This window comes from Chiloscyllium punctatum, chromosome 13, assembly GCF_047496795.1.
Source record: "Chiloscyllium punctatum isolate Juve2018m chromosome 13, sChiPun1.3, whole genome shotgun sequence".
NCBI lineage: Eukaryota > Metazoa > Chordata > Chondrichthyes > Orectolobiformes > Hemiscylliidae > Chiloscyllium > Chiloscyllium punctatum.
Window position 1 is genome coordinate 26,759,693 of NC_092751.1, and position 18,820 is coordinate 26,778,512.

Consider the following 18,820-nt stretch of genomic DNA (forward strand, 5'->3'; position numbering starts at 1 on the left):
ACTGACATCAATCTCAGTCACTGAACAAAAAGCTCCAGCCAACGCCTTTCAATTCAATATTGTTTTATACAAATTCAAAACAATGATTCAAACTGTCATTTTCTGGATGGGCTATGTGAGGGTGACTGATGGAACAAATCTTGAGGCCGGTAGATCAATTGAGTGTAACCATTCAATCTGTCTTGGATGCAGGAGTAATGCCATACGTTTATCAGAACGTCTCTGATTACAAATGGAAACATACATCCTGGAACTATTGATCAAGCATCATAATTTCAATAAAACATTGATACAATTTTCATAGTTCATGATCTGAGGCGACTGTGCGTCTGAGAAGCGTGGGGTTGTCACAGACAATAGCATGGATATGTTAACAGAGAATTGAACGTGACAAATGCAATTAAGATTGTTATTCCAGGTTTAGGGAGAGGCAGATGAGGCCTGTCCTATTGATGTTATCGATGTTAGTGAACTGTGATGAAATGTCATTTACTGGACTTCAATTACAGTGTGATTATGGCATTGTGGAGGAGACAGGAAACAGAGAGAATTGTGAGACTTGGCAGTTCAGACTGGAGGGAGGGGCAATAATATTCCTCAGTCATCAGTATTGGAATGTTATTCTTTATACCTCATATGAAGAACAGATTCAAGGATATATCTAAAGTGAGGAATGAGGAGTAAAATCTGTTTATTGAACACAAAATAAGGGGACTAAATGATTTTCTGCCCGTACTAAACTATGGGAAGTACAAAGAAATAAGATACACTCATGATATTGAGCTACATAAATTGAAATGTGTATTACAAAACCACGGAAGTTGTGTCCAATCTTTATCAATCATTATTTGGCTCACAGATGAGATGCTGATTTCCCCTCTGTCAGTGATCCACCTCAGTGAGATTCTCTGGCGCAGTATCTCAGTATCGAGCACGATTCACAGTTCCTCCTGCTGTTCATCCAGTCTATTTAAATTAAATCACCTTCTCACTGTAGAGAGAAAAAAAATCACTCGGCCTTTTGGACTCTGTTTAACTGTCAGCAACTCAGATCTGTGATATTATTGGTGATAAATGCTCTGGGACCACAGCCAGTATCCGCACAGTGCTCAAACGGTATGGCAATAGATAACGGCCTGACAGTCCGTGAGAATTTCTAAATAAAACTTCCATTTTCTGTCTGTTCCTGTCTATCTCCCCTCATGCCGTCTTCTGATCTATCCAACTCACACTCTTTTAACATCCCTCCAATCACTCCCTGTTTCCACATTGTGCAGTTGTACAGCTTGATGTTTTGGCCATTTTGGAGAAATGGATAGATCAGGGACAGGACTGATCGTTGTAGGGTCCGGGGTTTAGAAGCTTCAATAAGAACAAGGAAGGTACTAACAGTGGAGCGGGGTTGGGAGTTGGGGGTGGGGGAGGGTGAGGTGTCATTGAAAATCAAAGACAGCATTACGTTGGTAGAAAGGATGCTTGTTAAGGACTCGTCTGGTGAGGTCGTATGGGAAGAGGTTAGAAACAAAAATGGAGAGGTCACCCTGTTGACAGTTCTCAATTCCCCTCTGAAAAGTTCCAGAGATGTAGAGGAAAGGATTACAAAGATGATACTGGATAGGAACGAAAATAACAGAGTAGTTGTTATGGAAGAATTAAACTTTCAAAATATTGACTGGAAGTGCTGCAGTTCACTTACTTTGTCCAATGTGTGCAGAATGGTTTCCTGACACAGTATGTAGATAGGCCAACAAGGGCCGAGGCCAAATTGGATTTGGTACTGAGTAATGAACCAGACCAGGTGTTAGATTTGGAGGTAGGTGAACACTTTGCTGATAGTGACCACAATTCAGTTATGTTTACCTTAGCGATGGAAAGGGACAGGTGTATACTGCAGGACAAGAGATATAGCTTGGGAAAGGCAATTATGATGCGATTAGGAAAGGTTTTAGGATGCATAGGATGGGGAAGGAAATAGCAGAGGATGGGTACATTTTAAGTGTGGAGCTTTTTCAAACAACAGCTACTGTGTGTCCTTGATAAGTTTCTACATGTCAAGAAAGGAGCAAGTGGTCAAGTGAGGCTGCTGTGGTTTCCTGAAGCAGTTGAATCGCTTGTCAAGAGGAAGAGGGAGGCTTATGTAAAGATGAAACGTGAAGGCTCAGTTCGGATACTTGACAGTTACAAGTCAGCCTGGAAGGACTTAAAAAAAGAGCGAAGAATAGCCAGGAGAGAGCATGAGAAGTCTTTGGCAAGTAGGATCGCGGAAAACCCTCAAAGTTTCTTTCAGTACGTCATGAATAATCTGCAACCCTTACTTTCTCCCAGAAAATATGGAGACATGGAATTGTGGGCGATTTAGCGTTTGGATCACAAATCGGCTTGCTGAAAGCAGACAGAAGGTGGTAGTTGATGGGGAATGTTCACCCTGGAGTTTAGTTGCCAGCGGTATACTGCAAGGATCTGCTTTGGAGTGACTGTTGTTTGTCCTTTTGAATGACCTTAATGAGTGTATAGAAGGATGAGTTCGTAAATTTACGGTTGACAGTAAGGTCGGTGGATCTGTCGGCGGTGCTGAAGGATATTGGAGGAAAAGAGCTGTAATATTCTATGTGCATGGACCTACAATGGGCTAAATAGCTTCCTTCTCTAATGTAACGATTCTGAGGTACTCTGACCACAATAAAAGCTTTAGGTGCCTGGAGAGACAAGCTGGTCCAGTAAAGGACACACACTGTACAGTCATCCATCATCTCTTCCTGTTCTCTGATATACAGCGGCCTCAAAATATCAGTCCAAACAAAATAGATTGATTCAAATTCAAGCAGTCAGGAGGACGTTCACCTGAGGGGGTTGTCGTCAGAGGATAAAATGAATAATAAGATTTCAGAATAACACACAAAAAAAACCAAAATCCCAGCAGCATAATAATTGGCAGCAGAGTAAAACTTACACTTCCAAATATTTTCAAGTTCAGCTTTGTGTTCAGTTTTTGTCACCTTGCTGGAGGAAGGATGGTATTAAACTGGAACTTTACAAGGATGTTGCCAGGACTCAAGGGTCTGAGTCATAGGGAGAGGTTGGATAAGCTGGAACATTTCTCTGTAGAGTGCAGGAGACTGAGGGGAGTGAAGTGCTTCGAGAAGCTCGTCATGGTCCACATCAGTTCCAGTCTCCCAGCCTGCCTCGATCCCCTACAATTTTCCTACCCGTGGAATAGGTCCATAGCGGGAGCCATATCCCTGCAGCATCTGGACACAAGGACACCCACATCAGATTCCTGCTCATTGACTATAGGTTCACCTTCAACACCATTATTTCCTTCAGAATAATCACATAACCCCCTGACCTTAGTCTTGGCTCCGCCCTCTGAATTCGGATCCTCAGCTTTCTGACCGACAGTACACAATCAGTGAAAATAGGTAGTGTGTCTCTTCCATGATAACATTCAACACTGAAATCCCAAAGGATGTGTCCTCAGCCCCATACTATACTCTTGTACACCCACAACTGTATTGCCAACTTTTGAACGAATGCCAGCTACATGTTCCCTGAAGACACCATCATAGTAGGGCAGGTATGTGATGATGGCAAGTCAAATACAGAACGGAAATAGAGGACTTGGTGATGTGCTGCACTGAGACCATCCTCTAATTCAACGTCGGCAGAACGAACCAATTTATCAATGACTTCAGAAAGAAATGAGGAGAACATGCCCCCATCTGCATCAATGGAACTGAAGTTGAAAGAGTGGAAAGCATTAAGTTGCTTGGAGTGACGATAACCGACCTCCCATGTAGATGTGACAGCCGAGATGGCACAAGAACGCCTCTTCTTTCTCTGGCAGCTCAGGACATTTGACATGTCCACAAGGACCCTCACCAATTTCTACAAATGCACCACTGCAGCAAAGTATCTGGGTGCATAATGACCTGGTGTGGCCACAGCCCTGCCCAGGACAGTAAGAGAAATGACAGAAGGTTGTGTGCACAGCCAATGCCATCACGGAAACCAACGTCCTATCCATTGTCTCTATTTACACAGCTCACTGCCGTGGAAAGTTTGACAGCATTTACAAAGACACATCGTACCCTGGATCTCCTACAATCTCTTCCATCATGCAGACAATACAGAATCTTGAACACACAAACCAGCGGCTCATGACCAGCATCTTCCCAACCAATATTAAGCTAAGGAATGGACTCTCTAACTTCAAATATTGCTGATCTTGCTCACACTGATGTTGCCTATTGCATGCCCTTTCTCGTGTAGCCTTTATGCCTCAGTATTGAATCCTTCAACCTGGGAAAAAGCTTGTCTCTATCCACCCTGGCTACACCCTTCATGATTTTGCAAACCTCAATCAGGTCCCCCCTCAATCTCCTTTTATCTAGTGAAAATAAACCTAACCTACTCAGCCTCTCTTCATAGCTAGTATTTCATTCTGATTAGTAGACAGATTAGTAAGTTTCAGTCACATAAGATACAGAATAAGCTAGTCACAAATGGCTTGAATGAAGAGGGATATTTCTCAGACTGGAGGCTTGTGAGCAGCAGTGTGCTGCAAGAATTAGTACTGAGTTCAAGGCATTTCATGATTTATGTAAAGGATTTAGATGTGAATATAGGGGCAATAGTTAGTAAGTTTACAGATGACATCAAAAGGTGGTGTAGTAGATTATCTCAGAGTACAACAAGACCGCAATTAGATGAGACAAAGAGGCAAGGAGTAACAAATGAAGTTTAATTTAGATAAATATGAAGCTTTGCATTTTGTGATTCAAATCAGGGCAGACATTATATACTTCATGGTCAGGTCCTGGGGCATGTTGTGAAACAAAGGGGCATAGGGCTGCAGGTGCATTGTTCCTTGAAAGTGGAGTCGCAGGTAGACAGTGTGGTGCAGAACACATTTGGCACATTTGCCTTAATCAGTCAGCGCATTGAGTATAGGAGTTGTGGTGGTATGTTGTATCTGTACAGGATGTTGGTGAGGCCACTTTAAGAATACTGCGTACAACTCGGTTTTCTGCAGAAATGACTTACACGGATGTTCCATGACTGGAGGTTTGAGCATTAGGGAGAGGCTGGTTAGGTTGAGGTGTTTCCCCCTGGAGTGTCAGAGGCTGAAGGCTGAGATTATAGAGGTTTGCAAAACTATCAGGGGCATGGATATTCTGAACAGTCACGTTCTGCTCTCCAGGATTGGGGAGTCCAGAACAAGAGGGCATAGGTTGAAGGCGAGGGGGATTGATTTAGAATGGACTTGAAGATATATGTTTCACACACAGAGTGGTGTGTACAGAAAGTGCTGACAGAGGAAGTGGAGAAGGCGGTTACAATCACACATTTAAAAATTATCTGAAAGAAGAGGCATATTGGCCAAATACTGGCAAATGGGACGAGATCAGATTTGATGTCTGATCGGAGTGAAAAGATCGGATTAACGGGTCTGTTTCCGTTCTGCATGAGTCTCTGATTCGATCAGAGGGATGACGAATAATTCTGAAAGGTTCTTTCAAGTGGGAATTCTCTTCAGTGGAAGTTTATCGTCCCTCTATGTTCATATTGATTGAAAGCTGCATTCGTTAAATATTTGACAGAGAAGTGAGTCATGCATAATGGGATATAGACAGGAAAGTGGGGCTGAGACCCCAACCTGATCAGCCACAATCCTAGTGCCAGGTAGAGAAGGCTCAAAGTATTTAATGACCCACTCCTGCTCCTCAGTCCCATGTTTCTGTATTCCATTCAGCCTATCAAACCTGCTAAACAGGAGCAGTTGGATGCTACTTACTGCTATAAACTGGTGCACAGAAACAGAGGAGACCATTCAGCCCTTCAAAAATGTCCCACACGCTTTGAGGTGATTTGGGAAATGTAATTGGAAAACCCAGGCACGTGTATGAAAGAGGCCCCTCATCTCTCTTTACAGAGCTTCCCCTCTCTGCAACTTGTGCTCCATTTGTTGGTCATGTTTTGACCCAAGTTCACTGAGAATACAACCCCCATACCTCACACAGAAATGGCGCACAGAATCCTCTGGTCTCCCTGACTGCAATATGCAACAACAGAGCATTCATGAAAATAACACCCACTAACTTTCCAATAACAGAATGTGAGAACATCAGAAACAGGGGCAGGGCATTCACTCCCCAAACCTGCCTTGCCCTTCACTAAGATCATGACTGATCTGCTCTTGGCCTCAAATCCTCTTTCATACCCAATTCCTCATCGGCCTCACCTCTCTGACAGGTCAATATCCATCTACCTCCCCTTCAAATACTTTCAGTCATCTCACTGCCCAACACTTTTGAGAAGAGAAATCCTGACATTCAATCCCACCTGTTTGAAGAAAATACTTGCTGCTCCTATATCATGGTTTATTGATATGAACAAAAGAGGTTGACACAAGAGTTCAGGTAAAAAGACTGGCCCCAATATCAAGGCTGTGGTTGACTTCTGTTGACATCAAGGAGCTTAACAAAACTGAACTTAATGGGAATCAGAGTAACCTCTCCAGTGTTTTGAGTCAAACATGGCACAAAGGAAGATGTTCATCATCTCAGTCCTGGGTCACCTCTGTGGGAGATCCTCAGGGTAGCTTCATCTTCACAAATATCTTCAGCTGCTTCATCAATGTCTCCCATCCCCACACTCCTCACCATAAGATCAGAAGTGGGGATGGTCACTGAAGATTCCACAATGTTCAGTACATTTTGTCCCCCGTCAGCTCCTGAACTGGTCTGTGTCCATGTGCAGCAAGACCCAGACACCACTCAGGCTTGTGCTGTTAAAGTGTCGGTAACATTCATGTAACAACACTGCCTGACACTGCAAATTGCCACAGTAAAACAAGAGTTCATTCAGCACCACACGCTGGTTTCACCGGAATGTGAGGAAACCATTCAGCCCATTGATATTATTGGAAAAGAACAGGGACAGCCCACTCAGTACCTGCGGCCTATTACTCAGGAAGAGAAGGAGTCTAGTGTGATGGACCACACCAGACCCCTCGAAAATATTTGAAGGCAATAGCCTAGAATGGAATGTTTTCTTATTTTAAAGGGAATGTTAAATGTCTGTTCCAGATGCAATGTGACAGCATCAAGAGAAAATTCAGAGAGGGTAGCAGCCAGGAAACATTCCCTGAAGCTTCCAAGTCTGTTGCGACCCCAATAGTTTCTGATGTTACTGAGAAACCAAAACCCAGAGATCCTAATCTGTGAGAGCTGGCCACACCCATTCAGGCTGCATTAAAATTAACCTAAGGCCTCCCCTAGCTGTTACTCAAGTGGTATTAACTAGCCAGCTTGGTAACGATCGTTCAATCACTCTCTTAAAAGAAACCAGGTCAAAATAACCTCGAAAAGCTACAGCATCATTACACTTATCAGTACATCGAGCTGTCAAACAGGAACCAGGGATAACCCAGTCAGGCCCTTGGCCCTGTCCAATTGGACGAGGAAGAAGCCAGTCAGTCCCTTGAGTCACTTATACAGGAACAGTCGGAGGTCATTTCCACCTCAATGCACTTACACAGGGACAGAATGAGATAATTGATGCTGATTCCTGATGAATGTCCTATTCCCGAAACGTCGATTCTCCTATTTCTCGGATGCTGCCTGACCCGCTGTGCTTTTCCAGCAATCGACGCTCTACTCTGATCTCCAGCATTGGCAGTCTTAAGTGTCTCCAGATTGACGGTCTAACATGATGACCAAGTGGAGCAGAGGCTGCACAGACAGACTGCTACACGTTGTTCCTCTTGGCTCCGTTGCTTATGATACACACGTGGGACTTTAACGTGGTTTTCTCGTGGTGAGCAGGGAAGCCATATGTCTTGTGTGAAGTCTCAAGAAGGCGTCTTCCATCTCCACGAGACAGCCTGGTGTTCTCTATGTAGGGTGGAAGCTGGTGGGAATGGCTACCTTTTCAGATGGAAGGTACTGTGGCTGCTGTTGGGGATTGTGAGCAACATGGCCTTCACTACGGGTTCACACGCCGATTGCACGATAACATGGGCAGAGTTAGTAAAGGCATATAAACTATTAGTAAGGTCACGTTGGACTGATGAATGGACTCTCTAAGTTCAAATAATGCTGATCTTGTTCATGTTGATCTTGTCGCATGTTTGTCCTGTTCAGTGTAACCTGTGTGCCTTACTCGGTCCAAATCTATTTCCACCCTATGATCTGTCTGGCCATGCTTACGATGATCTGCCTCCACTGCTCATAAACAAAGTGTTTCCCTGTACTGAGGAACACGTGACAATAAATCAAACCAATCAATCCTGGGTAAAGTCTGGAATTTCTCACCCTATCAATGTGTCTTTTGGAAATAAGTGATCGCTGCCACTCTTCGTGTTTCAGCGTCACCATTTCTTCGTCTCTCACAGCTCTACAGATTAAACACTCAGCTTATTCACTCTATCCTCATGTTACCATCACCGGTGTCTGTGGTAAGGAGATCATTCCTTACAAAGGAGATCAAATCTGTACAGAGTGCCCCAAATGCTCTCTCAGCAAGGCTCGACAACAGTAGGAAGATGGCTTTACTTATGTACTCGAATCATCTTACAATGAAGGACAGCATACCATTGACTCCATCCATTACTTACACAGGGTTTTATTCGGAGCAGTCAGAATAGATTTGTGAATGGGAGATCATACATCCCAAATTTGTTCGAGTTCTTTGATGAAGTGACCTGGAAAGTTGATGAGGACAGAGCGGGAGACATAGTCTCTATGGATTTCAGTAAGGCCTTTGATAAGGTCCCACACGACAGGTTGCTCTGGAAGGGGACGTCACGTGGAATGCTGGGGGAACTGGCCAATTGGATACACAGTTGGTTTGATGGTAGGAAGCAGAGGGTTTAGTGGAAGGATGCTTGTCAGACCGGAGGATGAATCCGTTGCTGTTTGTTAGCTATGAATTGGTTGAGAATGTACAAGTTATGATTAGTAAGTTTTCAGATGACACTAAAGTAAGTGGGAGCATGGTCAGTGAGGAGGTTTGTCAGAAATTGCTGCAGAACTTTAATCAGGTGGGGAAGTGGGCCGAGAAATGGCAAATGGAATTTAATATCGATGCGTGATGTCTTACATTTTGGGAACTCAAATCAAGGTAGGACTCTCATGTTGAATGGGAGGATCTTCAAGGGTGTTGTGGGCAGAGAGACCTTGCAGTTCAGGTGCACGGTACTCTGAGAGTGGAGTCACAGGTAGACAGGGCAGTGAAGAAGGCTTTTGGCACATTGGCCTTCATCAGGTAGGACATTGAGTATAGAAGTTGGGAATTTATGTTGCAGTTACACAGGACTTTGGTAAGTCCGCACTTGGGGTATTGTGTTCAGTTTTGTCACGTTGTTATAGGGAGGAGGCTATTAAATTAGAAAGAATGCAGAAGAAATTTACAAAGACATTGCCAGGACCTAATGGTCTGAGTTATAGGGAGAGGTTGGACAAGCTAGGACCTTTTCTTTAGCATGTAGGAGACTGAGGGAGTCCTTATAGAGCTCTATAAAGTCACGAGGGGTATGGATAGGGTTAATGCTCTCAGTCTTTTTCCAAGGTGTACAGAATTGAGGATTAGAGGGGATCAGTTTAAGGTTAAAGGGGAAGGAATAAAAGGGTACTTGAGGGGCCACTTCTTTACACAGAGGCTGGTACGTGGATGAGCTGGCCGCAGGTGTGATTGAAGGAGATACATTAACAACATTTCAAAAGCATTTGGATAAATATGTTGATAGGAAAGGACTGGAAGGATATGGGCCAACTGCAGGGAATTGGGGTTAGCATGGATGGACATTTACAAGGTAGAGTCGAAATCCCTCTGTTAATTAAAACCAAACACCCAGAAAAGCTCGCCTCACCTTGTAATCTGTTAAAATATGAGCGACACAGATCTCCTACCTTCCACTATTTAAACAAAAATTAACAAGTTAGTTTCTTAACTTTAATAGTGAACACTAAACAACAACTATTCAAAAATACAAGCCCCTCTTTTCTTAGCTACTTACTATCTGACTCCGACTCTGGAAAAATATTCTGTTCCAACAGCCCACATATTAAACATTACAATCTCAAGACCACACAGTCTCCATCTTCCCCGCTGTGTTCACTCGTCCAGCTGCTGATCTCTCTGGGTCATGTTTTTATTGCAAGTAGGTTTACATGAACATGTATCTTTGATAGAGATTGTTTGACATGGCCAGTTAGCACACCTGCTCTACAGAAGTTACACTGCTGCTGGATGGCAGTGGCTCTCTCTCTAGTGTTCAAATGCTGGGTTTATCTACTCCCCATGATACAACAATTCTCATAACCTGATTGCTTTCCAGGTGTCCAAACAATAATATTCAAGTTCCTTTGGCTTCTGGTATCCTGACCATTATTTAAACTCTTTGGTTGTATTTGAATTGTTGTCAAAACAGCAACCAAAACTCTGATATCCATTCCCCATCTAATTGTGACATATGGAACAGCCTGACATTTAGCTGGCATCTGTCATGTACTTTCTATTCAACAAACCCCGTTCTGTCTTAAAGTGACCTGACATGCTTTCGGCTTCATAAGACACATAAAAAACGAACTATCAGAATGAAAAGATGGCTTCGTTTCTTTTCCTCTAATTCTTAATCCCATTATTATGAAATCAAAAGTATTAATGTCAGTTATGTCATTCATATTAATTTTGTACACCTATTTAAACTGGAATAAGTCAAACCTTATCGAAATTTTTTCCTTTAAATCCGCGATAACACATCTGCTATCACATTTTAGGACCCACAGCATGTACATTTTGTAAGTTTAAAGTCAGGGTGATAAGACTCCAATGAAATACTCTCATATTCTGGTCTTTAAATATTCCAAAAAACGTGAGAGGTTTGTCGTTGTCAACAACCATCTCCGACAATTTATTTGTCACATAAACATTAAAATATTGTCAGGTCAGTGCAAAACTTAATCATTCTTTTTCAATCATGGAGAATGTTGTATTTTTCTTTCTGGTGGATATTGCGTTTTTTCGACAAGTAGCCAATTAGCCATTCAAATCCATCATAACCTTTCTGTATCAATACATCTCCAAGCCCTATAGCACTAGAAGCAAATAGAATTTTCAAAGGGTTTCAAAATATTTGGTATAGCTAAAACTGGTGCGGTGATTAATCCTGCTTTAAAATACTCAAATGCCTCCTGGCATTGTTCTGTCCACCACAATTCTGTTTCCTTCTTTACTAAGTCCATCAGTGGTGCCAATACGGTCCTGAAGTTTGGAACAAACTTCCGATAGAATCCACACAGTTCCAAAAATCGAAGCACCTCGTTCTTCGAGGATGATCGTGGAAATTCCTCAAAGCCCTTTGTCCTTGTGTTCGATGGGGGTCAACCTTCCATGTCCAATGTAATGTCCCAAGAACGTCACCTCTGCCTTCGTGAATTCTGTTTTCTTTAAGTTTATTACCAAGTTTGCTTCTTGCAATCGTTCAACATGCTCTGCCAAATGTAACATGTGAGCTTTCAATCACTTGCTAAAGGTCACTACATCATACAGATAAGCTGCACAATTTGTTCATCTGACCATAACTCTGTTCCTGAGTCACTAAACCTGGCTTTGACGGGAATTCCTATCACTGGTGGCAATACTAATATGTCATCCCCACAGGAACTCGTCAAAATTTCCGAGTTTTTATCTGCCACGAGCTTCATTCTATGCTGTGCCCTTCAGGTGCTGTTTAGCTAACTCACGTACTCCAAATAATCTCTCCCTCACCTCACATACATAATCAAAGTGTGAGATCTCTGACTTCAGTCCTGTCAATTTATATTCAATTAATTCCAAAGGACCTCTCACTTCAAATATTAACTCAAAGGAAGTAAACTGAGTAGATTTATTTGGGGCAAATAATTTTTGTCTAATGGCAAACAATTTAATGAGACACCTCCATTCCAATCATTGCGGTAATCCTGGAAGTATGGTGTTAATATGGTCTTCAGCGTCTGATGCTAACTTTCCAAGGCTCCCTGGGATTCAGGATGGGATGCCCTTGATTTAAACTGCTGTATGCCTAAGCTATCCATGACTTCCTTAAACAGCTGAGCGGTAAAATGAGACCTTGGTCTGACTGAATCTCTCTGCGGAGCCCACAGTGAGTAAAGAAAGCTATCAACTCCTCCACCTCCCTTTTACCTTAACAATCCATAATAGAATTGCCTCTGGAAATCTGGTAGACACATCCATTATGGCTAGCAAATATTGGCTTCCACTTTTATTTTAGATAGGGGAGCTACACAACTATTCATAACCTATGTGAAATGTTCTTCGAATGCAGGAATTGGTAACAATGGTGCTGGCTTTATTACTGCCTGTGACTTACCTATCATTTAGAATGTTTGACATGTGCAACAAATAATAACCACGTCCGTGTGCATTCCATGCCACTAGAAATGCCTCTGTACTTTAACCTGATTCTTCTGTACACATAGGTGACCCCCTGCAGTTAGTTTATGTGCTACCCGTAACACTGTACGCTATCTCTAAAACAATCTGGTGCACTTCGGACCATTTCCCTTCTGCACTAACCTATCGGGGTCTCCATTTTTAATTTTAGCATTCTATCTTTAAGTTAATAACGTTCGAGAATATATTCTGATTCCTTTTCTGTGTGTGTGCATGTGTATGTGTGTGTGAATGTGTGTGTATATATCTGTTGTAAGGATATTAGCCTTTCTGGACTAAACCCCCCTGCCTGATCCTCTGCCTGTTCAGGGTTTTCCTGCACCTTTACATCAAACAGGGAGTCAGTTCACCGAGCATCAATTCATTTGTCTTTTTATTTTGGTTTTCCTTCCTGCTGTAACTTATGACAGTGGAATCTTGTTACTACACAGTCTGGAAAAATCCTGGGTATTTGCTTTTAACTTCCCAATTCCCTAGTTTTCCTTTTGCCTTCTCCAACACTAGGGGTGCCACTCCCACCTTGGATCCTGTTAAATCGTTCCCAAGAACAAACTGTCTTGGATCCTGTTAAATCGTTCCCAAGAACAAACTGTACTCCTGGAAATGACAATCTGTTACTCACTGTCACTTTTACTTCCCCAACCTTGATTTGCCATTCCATCCTGATGTTACACAAGGGAATACTTAATTTCTAACCCCATTCCACAAATTGTCACGATCTTTATTAATATGTCAGAAAGAGTGAAAATACTTTCATCTCTCACTATTAGAGGCCGAGAGAAAGTGAGGGCTGCAGATGCTGGAGATGAGAGTGGAAAAGTGTGGGGCAGGAAAAGCAGAGCCAACTCGGCAGCATCTGGTGGGTAGAAGAGTTGACGTTTCAGGCATAGATCCTTCATCAGGAAAGTGGGGGGTGGGGTAAGGGAGGGAGAAGGGGGCTGAGAAATAAATAGGAGGGTGGGAGTGGAGCTGGGTGTAAGATAGCTTGGAAGGCGATAGGTAGACGCCAGGTGGGGTGTGATGGTTATAGGTCGGAGAGGAGGGTGTGGTGGATCGGAGGTACGACAACTAGAACCCTCAAATTAGAACCATCATCAACGTTGACTTCACCAAATTCCAAATCTCCCCTCCCACAACCTCTGCCAGATTGAACCATTCAACCTAGCACTGCCCTCTTGAAATGCCCTAAATGGCCAGCTTCCTTCCCACCTACCGACTCCACCCTCCCAACCGACATATCACTATTACTCCAACCTACATCTTCTTATCGCCTTCCCAGTGACCCTCCCACCAGCCCAGCTACTACACTCGTATTTATCTTTCAGCCCCATTGTCCCCCCACGACATTCCTGACAATCGGTTTTTGCCTGATATTCGATTGTTCTGCTTTTCGGATGCTGCCAGATCTTTTGTGCTTCTCCAGCGTCTCACTTCTCAACTATTAGAGACTGAGCAGATCCCATATCTCACAATATTATACTTCTTGTCCTTCTCCCCCGATCTTTCTGAGTAAACTTTATCTACAGAGGTGAATTCTGTCAGAGATCAGGTACCGACTCCATACCCAGCCCTTGCCTCGGCTGAGCACTCTCCTGCAGCTCCTCGGCTCTACTTGGGGTCTCCTTTACCAGTTTCACTAATGCCACTAGGCTTAGCCTCTTCTGCCACATCTTTCCCCAAAGTGCCTTCCTTCAACGACCATCACAGTGTGTCCCAGCTTACTTCAATGAAAACACCTTTTCCCTGTGCCCTTCTTAAACCATTGGCACTGTCATTTTATGTTTTCCACTCCCTTATACTGAGAACAACTGAGGCAGTTCAAACCCTTTGGGCTTCTTTTTTCACCTGTGGTAAACTATTGTGCGCTACTGTTCGCTTTGTAATGTGTGAACTTCCCTTCTCCCAATTTCTATCCCTCATAGCATCAAAATTCTCCCAGAAGTTAAATTTCATCTCATGCACCAATGCATATTTAGCTGCCATTTCTGCCGCGCTTTCGCTTCTTGAACTTTCTGTTCATGCACATGAATTCTTACCATCTTTGAAAGTGAGTCTTTAAACATCTCTAGCAGAATAACCTCACTTCGAGCCTCACAGGTCTTATCTATTTTTAAGTCCAGCACCCATCTATCAAAATGACTGTAGTTAATTCTTTCAAACTTAACATAAGTCTGACCTGGTTCCGTCTCTATTTTTCTGAACTTCGGTCTATATGCTTCTGGTACCAATTCATAGCCAATCAAAATAGCCAATTTGACATCTTGATAATCTCTTGACCCCTCATCTGACAGCGGTGCACATACCTCACCAGCTGTGCCCACCAGCTTAGTCTGAAGTAGCATTATCCACAAGTTCACTGGACACGTAATCTGCCGAGTCATTTTTTCCAAATGAAATAAAAAAGGTTTTGACATTTTTCCCACCGAAATATGGCAAGATACTAACATAGTTGTATACATCCCGACGTTCTCCCTTCATCTCCATCCTGTTAATTTATCTTTCTTGTCTAATTCCCAACTTCTGAATCTCAAATTCTCTCTCTCTTTCTTTTTCCTCTCCTTCTCATTTTTCTCTCTCTGTTTCCGTCTCTTTCTTTATCTTCTAACTTCAGTTGCCATATTTGCAATTTAAGTTTTATCTAACTCGACTGCACTTGTCTGTTTCTCTGATACATCAAAGTGCTTGACCAACTCCATTATAATTTCAGCTTTTCTTTTCTCCCTGGTTAAACCCAATTACAACCTATTTGCTAATTCTAAAAAATGTCCTGCTTCTATCTTTCTAAACTTTCTTGGCAAATTTGGGAACCTCTTTAGTAATGTTAAAAGCCATTTACCTCACCTTTAATTTAAACAACCACCAGTAAACAAAATTAAACAGATTTTACGACCGGTTTTATTTGAAGATCTAGGTCACTAATTGCAACGTGTTGGTATTTGCTAGGACATTTTGTACCTGAAATCTGTTCCAATCTGTCCAAGTCCCTTACAGCAGGGCCCCAAACTGTGAAGACATCTAAGTCGAGGACTTCTGTTAATTCAAACCACAAACCCAAAAAAGCTCACCTCACCTCATAATCTGTTAATACATGAGTGACAACGAACTCCCAAATTCCACTAATAAAAGAAAAATAACAGTTTGTATGTATGCAAGTTAGCTCGCTGTGCTTGAAGGTGTGTTTTCTGACAATTCGACACTACGACTAGGTAACATCATCAGTGAGAGTCTCTGCTGAAGTGCTGGTGGTATGTCGCGCCTCTCTATTTATAGGTCTTGGGTTCTTAAGATGGGTGATGTCATTTCCAGTTCTTTTGTTTACAAGAGAAGGTAGATAGGATCTAAATTGATGCGTTTATTGATGGACTTCTGGTCAGACTGCCATTCCTCTAAGAACATCCTTGCGTGTCTTAGTATGTGTGTGTGCATTGTACCAATCAAAGTGGTGCCCTTCTTTGTCTGTATGTATGGAACATAGTGATAATGGGTCATGTCTTTGGGTGGCCAGCTGTTGTTCGTGTATCCTGGTAACATGACAACAGAACCATTTCAATGCCGGAAAAATGTTTTATATACACTGTTTACATAATGTGTGTGTGCAGATATGTAATATTTTTCATATGTACACAACACATTCTAAATGAACAACGGAGACACAGTGAACAAAAAGTGATGCATATGATGTATAAAATTTATAAAAACATTAAAACATCATTTGATTCTCATCTAAAGTGATATGTTTCCCCTTCTCTCAACATTCCCTCCTTTTCTGGAATTCTCCACTCCAATCTCTCCTTCTTATCAGGGAGCGTTTTATAAATTCTTGCTTCTGGTGTCCCAACTTAGTTCAGTTAATCCCCTTTCTACCAGAATTCAATATATTGGCCTGTTGGGTTCTTTTCAAAGCTAGTGTCTGTCATATTATTGGAGATAAAAATTCTGGCATCAGAGTCAGCAATTGAACACGTTACTCTGTTGTCCATGCCCTATATAAAGGATCACAGCACACAGGAATTGCCAAAACATTGAGGGATGTACATCTAATTCTTTCAATGATCTAGTTTTCTCGTTTTTCACATTTCCTCATCTATGTTGTCTCGCTCTTTCTCTCTTTGTATCTAGTTAAGAAATTTACCAATTATTCTCTTCGTCCCTTCTCTCAAGCTCCTTCTTTCTGTTTATATCTATTGCTCTCTTCTAGATGTAATGTGATTATAATTGAGCAATGTAACTGCAAAGTCATTCAGGAGGAGCTGGCCAGAGTTAGTTGGAAGGGGAGCTGAGCAGGGCAGACCGTGGAGAAGCAAAAGCAAGAATTTCTGGGGATATTTCAGAGGATATTACAAATTCTCCCAAAGGAGATGAAACATACTCATGGGAGGACAAGGCAGCCATGAGTGATAAGGCATCAAACCAAAAGAAGAAACATACAATGTGGTGAAGATGATTGGGAATCCAGAGAATTCATTGGCTCTGAAATTACATAAGTCTGGCATCACTGACACTACAGAGCTCTTAATCATGGTCAGGGAGAGAAACAGAGGAAAAACATTCACTTTAAACAAAGAAGTTGATATTACTCAAGGAAAAAAATTGAGGTGAATTAAACAATTGAATTAAAATCAGTTAATTGGTTTTGCAGAGTGTGTCAGATTGAAAGCATTATCCGAGGAAAGACCCTCAGCAGAATGAAAGTATGAAAATGGAAGTGTTACCACTTCAGATACCAGAGTAGGTCACTGAGTACATGACTGATGGGTGAATGGGTCTCGATGTGAACTAAGGGACAGACAGCAGAATTGCATTGCAGATATTGCAGCTCAAAACCGCGTATTTATGTAGTGCTGTAGACTACAGCAGCAGGAGATTTAAAACAGCATTTAACCACAACCTGTAACTTTTAGCCTCGAATAATTTCCTCAGTCTGCCATTACCATCAATACGATCTAGGTGTCAGTAATGACTGTGAGTGAACATGACTGGGTCAGAACCACGTGAACCGAAACCTGATGCTAACCCATTAAAGCTACCACACTTGACAAACAGATCTGATCAAAGCTCAGCAATCCTGTCACATTCTGACATAAATGGTATTAAACAAATGACGGAGGAAAGGCCTCCACAAATATCCCCATCCTAAATAATTGAACAGTCCTGGAAATCAGTGTAAAAGACTAGGACGTGGTATCTGCACCACCCTCAGCCAGAAGTGTGGAGTTGATGATTCACCTCACCCTCGCCATGATAGCCACAGAATCACAGATGCTCGTCTTCAATCAATTCGTCTTCATGTTCGTGACATGAAGAAACAGCTGAACACAGTACGTACGAAAAAGGCAATGGTCCCTGACACCATTCCTGTAATAGGACTGAAGACTTATGCTGCACACCAAGCCGTGTCCCTGGGGAAGCTCTTTCATTCCAGCTCCAACTCTGACATCTCCCCGGTAATGTGGAAAATTGCGCAACTATGTCCAGTTCCTAAAAGGATTATAATTACAATCTGGCCAGTTACCTCCGCCTCAGTCCCACCTCGACAGTCAAACTTGTGGGAGTTCTTTTTGACAGAGTTATCAAGCAGCACAGAAATAACCAGCTCAGTATGATTTCAGATAGTCCCCATGTAGAGATGGTGCTGCTGTGGAAAGGTCACTGGATTACTAATCCAGACCAGGCTAATGCTCTGGCAGCTGGTGTAAGTTAAACTCAATTGACAAAATATTACAATGCAAAACCTGGTGTCCGTAAATAGTGACCTTGAAGCCAATGTCGATTGTACACACCAATTTGCTTCACAAATGTCCTTTCAGAAGTGAATCTCCCGTGCTTTCCTATCTGGCCGAAACGTGACTGCAGACACACAGACATGTGATCAACTTTGCAATGACCTCTGAATCCGCCAAACAAGACATTCTATTGTATCAAACTGTCCCGAGGTCTAAAGGATAAAACCAGACAGGACACCCGGCCCCAGCCTCGGTATCGGAAAAAGGGAATGGGAACACAGTCCTGTTGACCCTGCAGAGACCTCCTTCCTAACATCTGAGAGCTTGTGATTAACCTTGGGAAGCTATAAAATAGGAAGTGCAGTAGTCCATTTGGTCTGTCGAGTTTTCTACCCAATTCAATATAATGATACCTGGCCCTTTATTTCCATATTGTTCTCTTTCTCTCCCACCATTCCTTTACTGTCTCTACCTCCGTAGTTATATTCAGTGTCTTGGCTTACAGCTTCGAGTGCATTCCCCAGGTTCACCAGTCGCTGAGTGCAGACATTTATTGTCATCTCATTGCAGAATGGTCTGTCTGTACCTAATACTGTGGACCCTTGTTTTAGATACCACAGCCAGGGGATTTATTATCC